General features: G+C 40.6%; 1 protein-coding gene across 1 annotated transcript in view; it reads right to left on the reverse strand.

Annotated features, from left to right (window-relative positions):
* Positions 1 to 5,237, reverse strand: part of zbtb7b (zinc finger and BTB domain containing 7B) — a 51,907-nt gene extending 46,670 nt beyond the window's left edge. The window contains exon 1 of the mRNA XM_034174671.1: positions 4,939 to 5,237. The gene's annotated coding sequence lies outside the window, so the exon portion shown is untranslated. The remainder of the gene's footprint in view (positions 1 to 4,938) is intronic.
* Positions 5,238 to 16,757: the final 11,520 nt, after the last annotated feature.

Genomic DNA, 16,757 nt, shown 5'->3' on the forward strand with positions numbered 1-16,757 from the left:
CTATGTGACTAAAAGATTAATCCAGGTTTTGAGTATATTTCTTATTGTTATATGGGAAACAAGGTACCAGTAGATTCAGTAGATTCTCACAAATCCAACAAGACCAAGCATTCATGATATGCACACTCTTAAGGCTATGAAATTGGGCTATGAGTAAAAAAAATAGAAAAGGGGGTATTCACAATAATAGTAGTGTGGCATTCAGTCAGTGAGTTCATCAATTTTGTGGAAGAAACAGGTGTGAATCAGCTGTCCCCTGTGTAAGGATGAAGCCAGCACCTGTTGAACATGCTTTTCTCTTTGAAAGCCTGAGGAAAATGGGACGTTCAAGATATTGTTCAGAAGAACAGTGTAGTTTGATTCAAAAAGTTGATTGGAGAGGGGAAAACTTATACGCAGGTGCAAAAAATTATAGGCTGTTCATCTACAATGATCTCCAATGCTTGGAGAAAAAAAAAAAAAAAAACATGCGTACAAGAAAACGGAAAACAACCATCAAAATGGATAGAAGAATAACCAGAATGGCAAAGGCTCACCCATTGATCAGCTCCAGGATGATCAAAGACAGTCTGGAGTTACCTGTAAGTGCTGTGACAGTTAGAAGATGCCTTTGTGAAGCTAATTTATTTGCAAGAATCCACCGCAAAGTCCCACTGTTAAATAAAAGACATGTGCAGAAGAGGTTACAATTTGCCAAAGAACACATCAACTGGCCTAAAGAGAAATGGAGGAATATTTTGTGGAGTGATGAGAGTAAAATTGTTCTTTTAGGGTCCAAGGGCCACAGACAGTTTGTGAGACGACCCCCAAACTCTCATTTCAAGCCACAGTTCACAGTGAAGACAGTGAAGCATGGTGGTGCAAGCATCATGATATGGGCATGTTTCTCCTACTATGGTGTTGGGCCTATATATCGCATACCAGGTATCATGGATCAGTCTGGATATGTCAAAATACTTGAAGAGGTCATGCTGCCTTATGCTGAAGAGGACATGTCCTTGAAATGAGTGTTTCAACAAGACAATGGGCCTCGTATCAACGTGCGTACGGCGATATTTGAGCGTATATGGGGTGTACGCCAAAACGGCTGCGCTACTTGGCATTTATCAATGTGGTCGTTGGCGTACGCTGCGCTGAAAATATACACCAGGTCGAGAGATGGCGTAAATTATACACCAAAATGAACCAGCGCTGGAATCCACATAAAAATGAAACTGATCAACATGATAAACAGTGCCATTATACAAATCAATGCATATGTTACATAAATAACACTTTCCTGATTATACTACATAATAATCAATACAAATCCCGCTTTTGCGGGATTGCTGGTCTATTGAGCACGATCCGTGGCCACAGCGCTGACCGCAAAGAAAGCGCTGCTCGCCTTTTTCTCCAGAGCCTGGAGCCAGAGCAGCGCTGAGCTAAACTTTATGTGGTGTGATCGTTTTAGACTATGAAACTGATAATTACAACTGTAGTTTTGTCATTCCCTTCGCCCGTGCTGCAATCAGGTTGTGTCGTCTCCATTCGTTTGTCACAATAAAATAAATAAAGAAATACATCTTAAGAATAAAGATATCTGAAAAATTAGGCGTGTCTTATTAATTGAGCGAGCAAATATCCACGTCAAGAATTATTGACATGTGAAAAGAGAATACAGTGGTCCCTCGCTATAACGCGGTTCACCTTTCGTGGCCTCGCCGTTTCACAGTTTTTAGTCCAATTTTGCATGCTTTTTTTTTTTTTTTTTTTTTTTTTTACAGTGTTCTGTGTGTCTGTTTATAAGAATCTTCTCGCCCAGAAGAAAAAAGAGCGCCAACAACTACTCATAACTGTGTTTGTCACTCGGAAACAGACACCTGCAGCGAGGTGTGAGTGGAAAAAGGCGTGGCGCCAGGACGCAGAGGCGCGATCTGTGAAATACTGGTCAGTCACTATTAATAATTTCTTATGTGTCCAACCTCGTACGTTGATTGTTAAAATTAAATTCATTAGTTCTAAAAGCCATCATAATTATTTATAGGAAAACGTTCTATTTTTATTTCTCAAACAAATGTTTGGGCCTGAAAACAGTTTGGTCTTATTTTTCTACTAAGGTTTGAACTTTGAGAGTGTTTACACACGAGAGAAAAGTGAGAAAATGTTCATGCCTGATTGAGAAAAGTGTATAAAGTGGTTTTACAAGGTTTTTACAGCTTTAAAACGTCTATAATAATTGTAAAAAATAACGCTGACTACGTCGCGGACTTCGCTTTTTGCGGACTATTTTTAGATTGTAACTCCCGCGATAAACGAGGGACCACTGTAACATTTTTTTGATTATACTACAAAACAATTGATACGACGGCCGCTTTTGACGCTCTATTGGCACGCATCGTGATTGGTGGAGTTCTTTTTCTTTGCCGTCTTCCTGGCTTCCATGTCGTAAAATGAGGGTGTGTCTGAAGCGGAGTCTGAATATTTATGGGCGTGTTTATTATAATTACGATTGTTTTCACCCGCCGCATTTATCAAGGTCACGTCAGGCGTACGCTGGAAATGGGCAGGTGCGCACTGCTTGATACATGTCACGGCAACTTTGGTGTACTTCAAATTTACACCGTAAATTTATGCCACAAGTGCGCAACGTTGATACATGAGGCCCACTGACCCCAAGCACACTAGTAAATGAGCAAAATCTTGGTTTCAAACCAACAAAATTAATGCCTCGCAGATGTGAAGAAATCATGAAAAACTGTGGTTATACAACTAAATACTAGTTTAGTGATTCACAGGATTGCTAATAAAGTAGTTTGAACATAACAGTGTTGAGTTTGTAGCATCAACAGCAGATGCAACTATTATTGTGAACAACCCCTTTTTTCCTTTTTTTTGTTTTTTTACTCATAGCCCAATTTCATAGCCTTAAGAGTGTGCATATCATGAATGCTTGGTCTTGTTGGATTTGTAAGAATCTACTGAATCTACTGGTACCTTGTTTCCCACATAACAATAAGAAATATACTCAAAAACTGGATTAATCTTTTTAGTTACATAGCACTATTATTATTCTGAACACTACTGTACTAAAAGTATAATATTGCAATGTGTGCAATGGAAGCACTGTTCTTCAGATTACAGTTTATTTGAATTGTTAAAAAATATTTCAAACGAGCTTTTGAAACAACCTTGGCAGTTACTCAGTTACTCTGGTCTTGTACATCAACTATCCAGATGTGCAGCAGTACCAACAGGCCTTCTAGACCTGTTTGGAGGTTAAGAAGGTCAGTGTATGACCTTTCATAAGGTATTTCCAATGTGGGTTTTCAGAATGGAACTGATTATTTTAATTTATACGATTAATACTGTACATAGCTGATGACACACTCTCTCTCTCTCTCTCTCTATATATATATATATATATATATACACACACACACACACATAAAAAATTTCCACAGCTCTTCCTGGAGATATGGGGATGGATCAGTTGTCTGCCTTAGTGGTTGCCATCCAGGACTCAAGGCAGCTTTGCGGTGTTGTGTGAGCATGCACAGAGCAGTGCACTTGACTCTTCATAATATTACATGTAAAGTATGCAAATTAAAATTAAATTCTGCAGAGTGTCTTTATGTGAAACTGCATATTAAGACCAAACGTGATGATGATGAGGGACAGAGGGTTCCCAGCAACACGAAACAAGCAAGCAGAAAGCAGCGTGAGATGTAGATCATATCAGGCAGAACCGGACCGACAAAGTGCAGATGTGTAATTATGCTGCAGACAAAATTAAAGCACCAAGGCTTTATTCCAAAACCCACTCTAAAACATTGCAGCCTTGTTTGGTTATGTCCACTTGCTACCTCTCTTGTAAAGTTTAGTTCAACATCCAAAATGTGTAAGAGCTCTTCATGTTAAAGAGATCAAGTGGACATAACTAAACAAGGCTGCAATGTTTAAGAGTGCAGATGTTTCTTCTATACGGGTGAAGTGGTGAATGATCACAGTGCCTGGTGGTGCTGAGGGAGATAAGCCTGGACAATATTCACAGAACACAAAACTTCACAACTGTCTCCAGAAACAGAGCAGGATGCTCTCTTGTCCCACACAAGCCCCCCTCACAGGACAAAGAAGGGCTAAAGAGCTTTGAGCCTAGAGGGCATCAGGGTTCAAGCAAATAACAACAACAATAATAATAATAATAATAATAATAATAATAATAATAAAGAACTTTGCTCAAGACAGGAAGCAACAAGCCTGTTGAGCTTGTTCAGCCGGTCTGTCAGAGGGGCGAGTCAGCAACAATTCTACCTCTGTAATCACACACAAAAGCCCACTAGCGTAACAGCCTTCCCCACCCTAAACCTAACATTACACTCTGCGCACATCCTACTGTAACGCTTTACACAAAACACAGGGTGCGACATGGACATGGAGGAGGAGATGATGATGATGATGATGATGATGACAGGCCACTGAGAAGCTGTCTGAGGTGAAGGCGGTGGTACTCTTGAGCACGCACTGCCTGCAGGTGATGTGCGTGAGAGCAGGTTCGGTTTTGGATGTCAGCTGACACCCTCAGCTATAATTAGCAGCAGAGACTCCAGAAATGGACCCGATGACCCCTGCTGTCTCACCTGGACAGCGCGCGCGCGCACAGCCGCGGAGATCAAAAACTATAGCACCTATACATCATTTTATTAAAATAAATAAATAAATAATTAAATACAAGACCTATATCTCATGCGCTGGCGGTGAAGGAGAAGGAGAAATATGTCAGCGCGTTACCGAACACCCGTGACGTGGACAGTCCTTCCGTGACCCCGATCGAGACAAGTGGCATCGTCTGAGATAACGCGTCGGTGCCACGCGCACAGCAGTGTAACTTAAAACACACACTTTGGTTTTATTTGTCGCTCTCACAACAAATGAAGAGAGAGTCAGGTGAGCAGTTACCTGAGCGTGTCACCTGTCCTGATCGTCGGCTCCCACCTGACCGGCCTCCGCACTTCCTGGATTAGTCCGTCCCACCCTGCCTCCACTTCTTCTTCTCCTCCTCCTTCTTCTTCTTCTTTTATTCCACTCTTCTGCTCCGCCGGGGGTCACTGCTCCTGCTGTCCTCTTCCGACAGCTCGATACGCGGCGGCAGGGGAGGTTTTTACGCGTCTGCGGGTTTTATTTTCTATTTTAATTTTTTTTGGTCAGTCTCGGACGGCTGCCTCCTGTCTGCAGACCGCCGGGCTTTCTGGGCTGGTCTCGCCCCCCCCCCACTCATCCCTCCCCCTCCCTCCCTCCACCCCACGCACACCTCAGAGTCCGCTGGCCCACTCCGACTCCCAGCTCCTCCTTTCTGAGAACCAGGAAGCGGCTTGCCCTACTTTCCTCCCGGGCGCGGATTGGCTCTGCGCTGCTGGAGAGGAGACCGCCGGGGTGGGCAGGGCGCAGCCCCACGGTGCCATAGGCCCGCTGTGGTGTCTATCGTCCCGCTGACAGGTGAGAGAGTGGGAGGAGAGGTGGGCAGGTTTGGAAATCTCCCCGCCACTCCTCCTACTCCTCTCGCCTGTGCGCGTTTGCGCATCGTACGCTGAGGCGGGTAGGACAGCGAAAGCGGATAACGGATATCTGCGCTCTTACCTGTCACATCTAAAGCATCTGTTCTCTTCTCACCACCCCACACCACCCCATGCCTCATAACGCCCCCCCCCCCCCATCCCCCCTTCAAAACCATGCGCACGGCGCGCACGGATGGAGAGGTCAGCCGGAGCGCGCAAACCATTTGTCATGATTCAACACAGGATCCGTGATATGAAAAATGAAACTGTGATCGGGACACTCAGCACGGTTTAACCAAAACAGGGATTTTTAAAAATGTCTTTTCACTGAAGAGAAAAAGCAAAAGGTTGTGCGTTCACATTTTCCAACAGGAGTAAAATCTTATGTTTTGGCACCGACAGCAGCTACGTGTCTCTGCGCCCTCAACACCAACACAAACGCTGCGTATGACGTGCCTCCTGTTTGAAGTGGTTACGGGAATCACATCAACCTTTGAACGTTTAAATCTCATCCTCGTCTTGCTCCAGCTGCGGGTCTGTGTTGGTGGGTTTTTGAAGTGAGAGCGCAGGCAGTTCTATATATGTTTGCGTTGTTTGCGCACCGAGCCCACCTATATTAACCTTAAATCTGTGCTTGTTCTGCGGTTTTGCTACCAGACAAAGGAACTGAACAACGTGTGATGTGCGCCATATGTTCCAAATGTGTGTCAATGCAGAAGATTCCCCACTTTGATGTGAAACAAAAAGAGCCTTTTCTGACTTCTGTACCAGAAAAAGGTGATGGTTATGATCCAGTGACGACGCTTATAGGAGGCCTATCACACAACCTTTTAACATAACTCTCACCAGAAGTCTTCCAATAGATAAGTTCACTTTTTTCCATCCTTAAACATGGTGCCAAGGTTGTGATGGGTAATTTTTTTGTTGTCTTTTAGTTTAGGAGGAAATGCAGGAGCATAACCATAGCAACCACCCCCAGGGTTACAAAAATGTATCATAACTTCAAAATAGCAATGAAGCCAGTGTAATCATTCAATAATTTCTGAAAACATGAAGCCAACTCTATTTTCCCTACAAGTGACATTCATGTGTGAGAGAGTGGTTCAGCAAAATTTCCATCTGTTAGGCCTGAAACACACAGCAAACGTCACGCTTGCCTTAAGGTTCTATTGTGTGTTGATTTTAATTTAGGCATCCATGTCAACAGATTAAACCTTGCAGACAGTTAGCCTCAAGTGTTGTCCCAGATCTATGTGTTGCATCACTTCCAACGCTCCCCTCTAGAGAAGAGACCCAACACCCATTTTCTCAGTCATTTTGATATCATACCGGCAACATTAATTCATTAACACCTTTTATTGGACTTTTATGACTGAAAAGAAACAGAAATAGAGTTAAAAAAAAAAAACATTTCAGTGACTGAAAAAGTCACATGACTGCTGTCTGGAACCAGCAATCTTCCATTCCAGCTTATTAATTAATCAAAAACCTAGACAGAGCTTTAATTCATTTGAAAGCTTGTCTCTTAGTCTTGTCCATCCAAATTGGAAGTCCCAAAAACCAGTTTTATTTGTTATTATCTATCGTCCACCTGGTCGTTACTGTGAGTTTCTCTGTGAATTTTCAGACCTTTTGTCTGACTTAGTGCTTAGCTCAGATAAGATAATTATAGTGGGCGATTTTAACATCCACACAGATGCTGAGAATGACAGCCTCAAACACTGCATTTAATCTATTATTAGACTCTATCGGCTTTGCTCAAAAAGTAAATGAGTCCACCCACCACTTTAATCATATTTTAGATCTTGTTCTGACTTATGGTATGGAAATAGAAGACTTAACAGTATTCCCTGAAAACTCCCTTTTGTCTGATCATTTTTTAATAACATTTACATTTACCCTGATGGACTACCCTGCAGTGGGAATAAGTTTCATTACACTAGAAGTCTTTCAGAAAGCGCTGTAACTAGGTTTAAGGATATGATTCCTTCTTTATGTTCTCTAATGTCATATACCAACACAGAGCAGAGTAGCTACCTAAACTCTGTAAGGGAGTTAGAGTATCTTGTCAATAGTTTTACATCCTCATTGAAGACAACTTTGGATGCTGTAGCTCCTCTGAAAAAGAGAGCTTTAAATCAGAAGTGTCTGACTCCGTGGTATAACTCACAAACTCGTAGCTTAAAGCTGATAACCCGTAAGTTGGAGAGGAAATGGCGTCTCACTAATTTAGAAGATCTTCACTTAGCCTGGAAAAAGAGTTTGTTGCTCTATAAGAAGCCCTTCGTGAAGCTAGGACATCTTTCTACTCATCACTAATTGAAGAAAATAAGAACAACCCCAGGTTTCTTTTCAGCACTGTAGCCAGGCTGACAAAGAGTCAGAGCTCTATTGAGCTGAGTATTCCATTAACTTTAACTAGTAATGACTTCATGACTTTCTTTGCTAACAAAATTTTGACTATTAGAGAAAAAATTACTCATAACCATCCCAAAGATGTATCGTTATCTTTGGCTGCTTTCAGTGATGCCGGTATTTGGTTAGACTCTTTCTCTCCGATTGTTCTGTCTGAGTTATTTTCATTAGTTACTTCATCCAAACCATCAACATGCTTATTAGACCCCATTCCTGCCAGGCTGCTCAAGGAAGTCCTACCATTATTTAATGCTTCAATCTTAAATATGATCAATCTATCTTTGTTAGTTGGTTATGTACCACAGGCCTTTAAGGTGGCAGTAATTAAACCATTACTTAAAAAGCCATCACTTGACCCAGCTATCTTAGCTAATTATAGGCCAATCTCCAACCTTCCTTTTCTCTCAAAGATTCTTGAGAGGGTAGTTGTAAAACAGCTAACTGATCACCTGCAGAGGAATGGTCTATTTGAAGAGTTTCAGTCAGGTTTTAGAATTCATCATAGTACAGAAACAGCATTAGTGAAGGTTACAAATGATCTTCTTATGGCTTCGGACAGTGGACTTATCTCTGTGCTTGTTCTGTTGGACCTCAGTGCTGCTTTTGATACTGTTGACCATAAATTTTATTACAGAGATTAGAGCATGTCATAGGTATTAAAGGCATTGCGCTGCGGTGGTTTGAATCATATTTGTCTAATAGATTACAGTTTGTTCATGTAAATGGGGAATCTTCTTCACAGACTAAGTTAATTATGGAGTTCCACAAGGTTCTGTGCTAGGACCAATTTTATTCACTTTATACATGCTTCCCTTGGGCAGTATTATTAGACGGTATTGCTTAAATTTTCATTGTTACGCAGATGATACCCAGCTTTATCTATCCATGAAGCCAGAGGATACGCACCAATTAGCTAAACTGCAGGATTGTCTTACAGACATAAAGACATGGATGACCTCTAATTTCCTGCTTTTAAACTCAGATAAACTGAAGTTATGTACTTGGCCCCACAAATCTTAGAAGCATGGTGTCTAACCAGATCGTTACTCTGGATGGCATTTCCCTGATCTCTAGTAATACTGTGAGAAATCTTGGAGTTATTTTTGATCAGGATATGTCATTCAAAGCGCATATTAAACAAATATGTAGGACTGCCTTTTTGCATTTACGCAATATCTCTAAAATCAGAAAGGTCTTGTCTCAGAGTGATGCTGAAAAACTAATTCATGCATTTATTTCCTCTAGGCTGGACTATTGTAATTCATTATTATCAGGTTGTCCTAAAAGTTCCCTAAAAAGCCTTCAGTTGGTTCAGAATGCTGCAGCTAGAGTACTGACGGGGACTAGCAGGAGAGAGCATATCTCACCCATGTTGGCCTCCCTTCATTGGCTTCCTGTTAATGCTAGAATAGAATTTAAAATTCTTCTTCTTACTTATAAGGTTTTGAATAATCAGGTCCCATCTTATCTTAGGGACCTCGTAGTACCATATTACCCCATTAGAGCGCTTCGCTCTCAGACTGCGGGCTTACTTGTAGTTCCTAGGGTTTGTAAGAGTAGAATGGGAGGCAGAGCCTTCAGCTTTCAGGCTCCTCTCCTGTGGAACCAGCTCCCAATTCAGATCAGGGAGACAGATACCCTCTCTACTTTTAAGATTAGGCTTAAAACTTTCCTTTTCGCTAAGGCTTATAGTTAGGGCTGGATCGGGTGACCCTGGACCATCCCTTGGTTATGTTGCTTTAGACGTAGACTGTGTTTCATAATTATTGTATGGCCTTGCCTTGCAATGTGGAGCGCCTTGGGGCAACTGTTTGTTGTGATTTGGCGCTATACAAGAAAAAAGTTGATTGATTGATTGATTGGTTACAAAAAGTCACTTTGTTCTCGTTCCAAATGCTCTTCATCTTAACCTCACAACTAACATCTGAATGATTAAAAAAAGTATAAAGTCAACAGGGGGTGCTGTATGTAAGTAAAGTTTATTTGTATAGAATATTCCAAAATAAAATTACAAAGTGCTTTACAATGACAATAAAAGTAGAAATACAGAAATTAAAGGCAGCACCTGCTGTCTGGTGCACGGGTGTATCTGCTGAGGCAGAAAAAAAAATGAGTTTGAGTATTTATTTGAAGTGAATTATGAAGGTTTGCTTCTAATTGGGGCAGCAGGGTGGATTAGTGGTTAGCGCTGTTGCCTCACAGCAAGAAGGTCATGGGATCGATTTCCCCCTGTGACCTTTCTGTGTGGAGTTTGCATGTTTTTCCCGTGTTTGTGTGGGTTCCCTCCTGGTGCTCCGGCTTCCTCCCATATCCAAAGACATGCAGCTGAGGTGGACTGGAAACTTTAAATTGTCTGTGTGCGTGTGGATGTGAATCTGTTTGTTTGTCTATATGTGGTCTGCGACAGACTGGCGCCCTGTCCAGGGTGAACCCCACCTCACACCCTATGACTGCTGGGATAGGCTCCAGGCTCCAGCCCCCAATACCCTCCCCCCCTCCCCACCCTTAATTGGAGTAAGTGGTTGAAAGGATTTGTGTGTGTGTGTGTGTGTGTGTGTGTGTGTGTGTGTGTGTGTGTGTGTGTGTGTGTGTGTGTGTGTGTGTGTGTGTGTGTGTGTGTGTGTTTCTAATTGTGTGGTCCTGGCCACTAAGGCCAATGTTGCTTGTTTTGTAAAATACTGGTTTATATCAATTCTGCATCAGTTTTAGAAGTTAGCCCTGGTTAGCTTTTTATTTTATTTATTCATTTATTTATTTATTTATTTATTTATCAGTGGCTATAGTGCATGGGGAACAAATAATAAACACTGAAATGTAACCTATGTTGTAAGTGTAGCTTAATCAGAAAATAAAAGTGTGCATGCATAACTTACAGTATGCGGTTTTAAGGCTGAGGAAACATGGGGTTAATTATTTTAGAGTGCTACTGCAGGTGCCCCATTGACACCCCTCAATTTTCTTTTAGCTTTTTTTTTTTTTTTTTTTTTAAGGAATGTCTGTCATACAATTCTGGTCAAAAGTGATTAGTGTACTCACCGGCTTTGATTGCCACAATCTTTTACGAACACCAAAGTTGTTGTAGAAAGTGAATTTGTCCATAAAAGCTTGTATGCAAAAATATGGACACTGAGGAGAAAAATCCCATGTTCAGCTATGTCAGAAACAATCTGTGTCCTGCTTGTCATTTTTTAATAACAAGGAGCTGTTGCTTGTGTCACATACTTCCCCTTTACACGGGGGGGATCTGTCCGTGCCTGTCCCACACAGTCTATGTGGCTGTTACACATCACTCAGTGGGTGTGTCACAGAGAAAATGCAGGACTCCAGCAATGAATGTCTGCCGTAACATATGTCACATGAGTCCAAAACAAGTTATTCAGGGGTGGTTCTAGCTTCAGGTGGTGGTTGTGATGTGTGTGTGTGTTTCAAAATCTATAGCTTTTCCTGGTACAAGCATTGTGAGACTGAAGATGCTGAACAAGAAAACCACCACCCACGTAACATAAAAGTTATAACACAATCTTACCCCTTTAAATGTGTGTGAGTGTATCTGTGTGAATGTGAGGCATAATTTTAAAGCACTTTGAGCTTCTGATGCAGATGGAAAAGCACTATAAAAATGCAGTCCATTTACCATTTAAATGCACATACTGTTTTTTTTAAACTATACTATAGTGAGGTATAAAACTTTTTTTTTTTTCTTTTTTTTTATGTTGGATCCTGAAACTGTCAGTTTGTTTCCATCCTCAGAGTATGACTTCCCACTGAGGCTATTTCAGGTCTGACAGGGAGCAATTACAGTCCTGCTTATCCACCTCCTCTATTCATGTCTGATAATCCAGGCTGGTCTGCCTTCATTAACCTCTTCCACGCGGTTCCACTCTGGCCTCGCCTCTTCCCCATCATTCTAAATGGTCCTCTGTTCACTCATGCTAAATATACATGCGATATTTAAGCAAAACAAATGACACAATTGTCCAAATTACTCATTTCCCCAACTGTTAAACTGAGATTATTACAGTGACATCTCCATCTAGTGGTCATTATATAGAACACAGGCCTGAGCACTGTAGCACAAACTTCAGGTTGAATTCTGTGTAATTATTTCATTGAGGCCTTTGGAACATGCTATAGTCTAAAGTGGTTTATAATCACATGTCATGCCAGGAGCTGCAAGGTGCTGACCTGCACACACCAGGAGAAACATCAGCTTCTGCATCTTGCTTAAGGACGCATGGGTCAACAGTATTATTGAACCTTCCATTGTGGCCACGCCCCCTGCTTCCCCCGACCTCCGGAGTAATCTGATTACACATGTGGCATTTTTATCAGCTGTGTGAAAAAGTATTTGTCCTCAAATGTCCTTCTGATTTCTTCCACGTTTTCAAAATCTGTCATCATATTTGACATTGATTGACCTCGAAGGTCAAAATCAAGGTGCTGTGTTTTGTTCATAATCAAATAGATGGGAACATAAAACAGCATTATAATTTTAGTCAATCCAAGAGGGATATGGACATTAGTCTGACAAGTACAGACTATTACAAGTATCTGATTTTTACCAGAGCAACAGAAATAATGTATTATTAATAATAAAGTCCATATTTCATATGACCTGGTGTAGTGCAGCAGCTAATATTCAGAGCAAAATCCTGCAAATGATGATACAAGCATCAAATTTGGCACAAATAATCCTTAGACATTACTCTTTTGAAAACATCAACTTGCCACATGAATTTTCAATAGGCAGCCAGGTAGGGGTCATAATTAGAATCAGAATCAGAATACTTTATTATAGTCCCTTAAAGGGCAATTCATTGCAGACCCCCTGGCCAACCATAAAAACACAAACATAACATTTACATAGGTATATGCTAAATAACAATCACAGAATCAAGGTTAAAAACAAGGACAAAATCCTCAGCCAGTGTTCAGGAGTCTAATCGCAGAAGGAATAAAAGACATTGAATAGCAATTAGTTCTCATCTGGGGCATCTGATAGCGCCGCCCAGAGGGCATGAGTGTAAAGCCTAATGATAAGATGTGTCTCTGATCTAAATCAATGATCTGCTGGGCTTTTGTCATGACACGACTCTCCCACAGTGATGCCAGGTCTCTCTGCTGGATGCCAATTATTTTGGAACAGGCTTTCACTATATTGTTCAGGCTGTTCTTGTCCTTCATAGACAGACAACCAAACCAAGAGACAAAGGAGAAGGTGAGCAGGCTCTCTATGTAGGAACAGTAACAGACTCTGAGGATCCTCTCACTCACTTCAAAGGATCGAAGTTTGTGCAGCAGATAAATCCTCTGCTGTGCTTTTTTACAGATGGCCTCTGTGTTGTCATCAAATCTCAGTTTAGCATCAAAAATGGTTCCCAGATATTTATATTGCTCCACTATCTGGACATCTTCATCATGAATGATGCTAGGAGTATGAACACTCTTACATTTCCTGAAATATATAATGGTTTCTTTTGTTTTTGCAACGTTCAGGTCCAGATAGTTTTGATCACACCATGTGACAAATGAAGACAGGGCCGAGCCATGCCCCTGATCATCACTTCATAGAAGGGACAGCAACACTGTGTCATCAGAGAATTTGACAAAGTGTGTGTTGCTGTTTGGGCTCCTACACCTGTCTGTGTACAAAATAAAAAGAAGTGACGATAGTACACATCCTTGAGGAGAGCTGGTATTGGACACAAGAGCATCAGAAATCTGCCCATTTACCCGCACACGCTGCACTCTGTTAGTGAGGAAGTCCAGAAGGATTGCCAGCAGCTGATCAGGTAGATTAAAATGTGAAGAGAGTCTCTCAATTAAAACATGCGGTTGCATTTTATTAAAAGCTGATGAGAAGTCTGCAAATAAAAGCCTTGCAAAAGTTCCAGGATTTTCAAGGTGATTTAAAACTTTGTAAATATTTTAGCATCCTCCACCCCTTTACTGGGCTGATAGGCAAATTGTAGAGGATCCATTTTGTCAGCAGTATAAAATAAGATAATGTCTTTGAAAAGTTTCTCAAACAGTTTCATCATCAGGGGAGTAAGAGCAATAGCAATAGGTTAAAAATGCTCCTATCAAATTGAAAAGTTAAAGTTGCTCCAGTTGTGGTAAAAATGTTGCAAATTATTAGTTGAGTTAACAGGGTTTTAAAAAGGAATAGTTTGCATCATGTGTCATGCTTAGTTCATATTACAGGGTAACATATGTCACGTCATAGAATCCAATGGACGTTGACCTTGTTTGTCCTTTACTTTGGAGATTAAGCATTCAACACAGTCAAAACTATTCCATTTATTAATCAACCAATAATTGGCATCACTTTTTACCATTATTGAAGGAACTTTAACCTTTGATCCATGTACAAACTGAAACTTACCTTTGTCACCATTTTTGCTGTTTTTACCCCATAACTCCTGAACATTCAGTCGTAGATAGTCCAAACTATACCTTTTTGGAATTGTTATGATCAGACAAATAATGTAGTGTAGTTTTCAATTTGATTGGAGCATTTTTAATTTTGACCCCTGTGTAATTCTTCAATTGACCCCTACCTGGACGCGGCTACTCGGGTTTTTCAAAAGAGTAATGTCTAAGGAGTATTTGTGCAAACTTTGATGCTTGTATCACCATTTGCAGGATTGTTTCAGTTTTCCACTGCACTAGTGGAGCTTTGTTGCTGTCAAGCCAGCATGTGTCTCATTGTTTCAAACATTCAAACATTAACATAAAACAACGGCAAAGTGACAAAATGCAAAATGTAGTTTTTAAATGCTGATTTTATTTATAGAAGAAAAATAATAAAATACCATCTGATCTTTTGTTGTTCCTTAACTACTAATTATACAAATGTACCAAACTGCATTGGTATCGGAGATCAGATGGATTAGATATGGTAAACTCAGCACGGATTGCTGCTAGCTCTGTACAGGAAAATTATCAGTTAAACAGAACTGTTTCAGCAGCATGAAGTTGGATAAAATGTCTCACCCAGTAGCAGAATATACAAAGGTCAAAAGAAATTCCAGATGACATGAGAAATAAGGTGACTAATACATCTGAACATCTGAACAATCTTTGAGGCTCTGAGACACCACAGAACCCCAGTGAGCATCGTTATCTCCAAAATGGAATAAAAGGGTTTGGCTGATTTTTCAACATTCTTCCTTTGAATTGCTTTTACATCTGTACACCAATGGGGCAGCCCATGCCAAGAAAAAAAAAGAACAAAAAAGAACAAAACTCACACATTAGTATCTGGCATGACCATACAGTAGTGTTCAGAATAATAGTAGTGCTATGTGACTAAAAAGATTAATCCAGGTTTTGAGTATATTTCTTATTGTTACATGGGAAACAAGGTACCAGTAGATTCAGTAGATTCTCACAGATCTAACAAGACCAAGCATTCATGATATGCACACTCTTAAGGCTATGAAATTGGGCTGTTAGTAAAAAAAAAAAAAGTAGAAAAGGGGGTGTTCACAATAATAGTAGCATCTGCTGTTGACGCTACAAACTCAAAACTATTATGTTCAAACTGCTTTTTTAGCAATCCTGTGAATCACTAAACTAGTATTTAGTTGTATAACCACAGTTTTTCATGATTTCTTCACATCTGCAAGGCATTAATTTCGTTGGTTTGGAACCAAGATTTTACTAATTTACTAGTGTGCTTGGGGTCATTGTCTTGTTGAAACACCCATTTCAAGGGCATGTCCTCTTCAGCATAAGGCAACATGACCTCTTCAAGTATTTTGACATATCCAAACTGATCCATGATACCTGGTATGCGATATATAGGCCCAACACCATAGTAGGAGAAACATGCCCATATCATGATGCTTGCACCACCATGCTTCACTGTCTTCACTGTGAACTGTGGCTTGAATTCAGAGTTTGGGGGTCGTCTCACAAACTGTCTGCGGCCCTTGGACCCAAAAAGAACAATTTTACTCTCAGCAGTCCACAAAATATTCCTCCATTTCGCTTTAGGTCAGTTGATGTGTTCTTTGGCAAATTGTAACCTCTTCTGCACGTCTTTTATTTAACAGAGGGACTTTGCGGGGGATTCTTGCAAATAAATTAGCTTCACACAGGCATCTTCTAACTGTCACAGCACTTACAGGTAACTCCAGACTGTCTTTGATCATCCTGGAGCTGATCAATGGGTGAGCCTTTGCCATTCTGGTTATTCTTCTATCCATTTTGATGGTTGTTTCCGTTTTCTTACACACGTTTCTGTTTTTTCTTCCTTTTTTTTTGTCCATTTTAAAGCATTGGAGATCATTGTAGATGAACAGCCTATAATGTTTTGCACCTGCGTATAAGTTTTCCCCTCTCCAGTCAACTTTTTAATCAAACTACGCTGTTCTTCTGAACAATGTTTTGAACGTCCCATTTTCCTCAGGCTTTCAAAGAGAAAAGCATGTTCAACAGGTGCTGGTTTCATCTTTAAATAGGGGACACCTGATTCACACCTGTTTGTTCCACAAAATTGATGAACTCACTGACTGAATGCCACACTACTGTTATTGTGAACACCCCCTTTTCTACTTTTTTTTACTAATAGCCCAATTTCATAGCCTTAAGATTGTGCATATCATGAATGCTTGGTCTTGTTGGATTTGTGAGAATCTACTGAATCTACTGGTACCTTGTTTCCCATGTAACAATAAGAAATATACTCAAAACCTAGATTAATCTTTTTAGTCACATAGCACTACTATTATTCTAAACACTACTGTATGTCTGTTAAGATGATTGGACTGATCAACCAAGCAAGTATTTATCAATCCAGAT

This window comes from Thalassophryne amazonica, chromosome 7 (assembly GCF_902500255.1).
Source record: "Thalassophryne amazonica chromosome 7, fThaAma1.1, whole genome shotgun sequence".
Lineage (NCBI taxonomy): Eukaryota > Metazoa > Chordata > Actinopteri > Batrachoidiformes > Batrachoididae > Thalassophryne > Thalassophryne amazonica.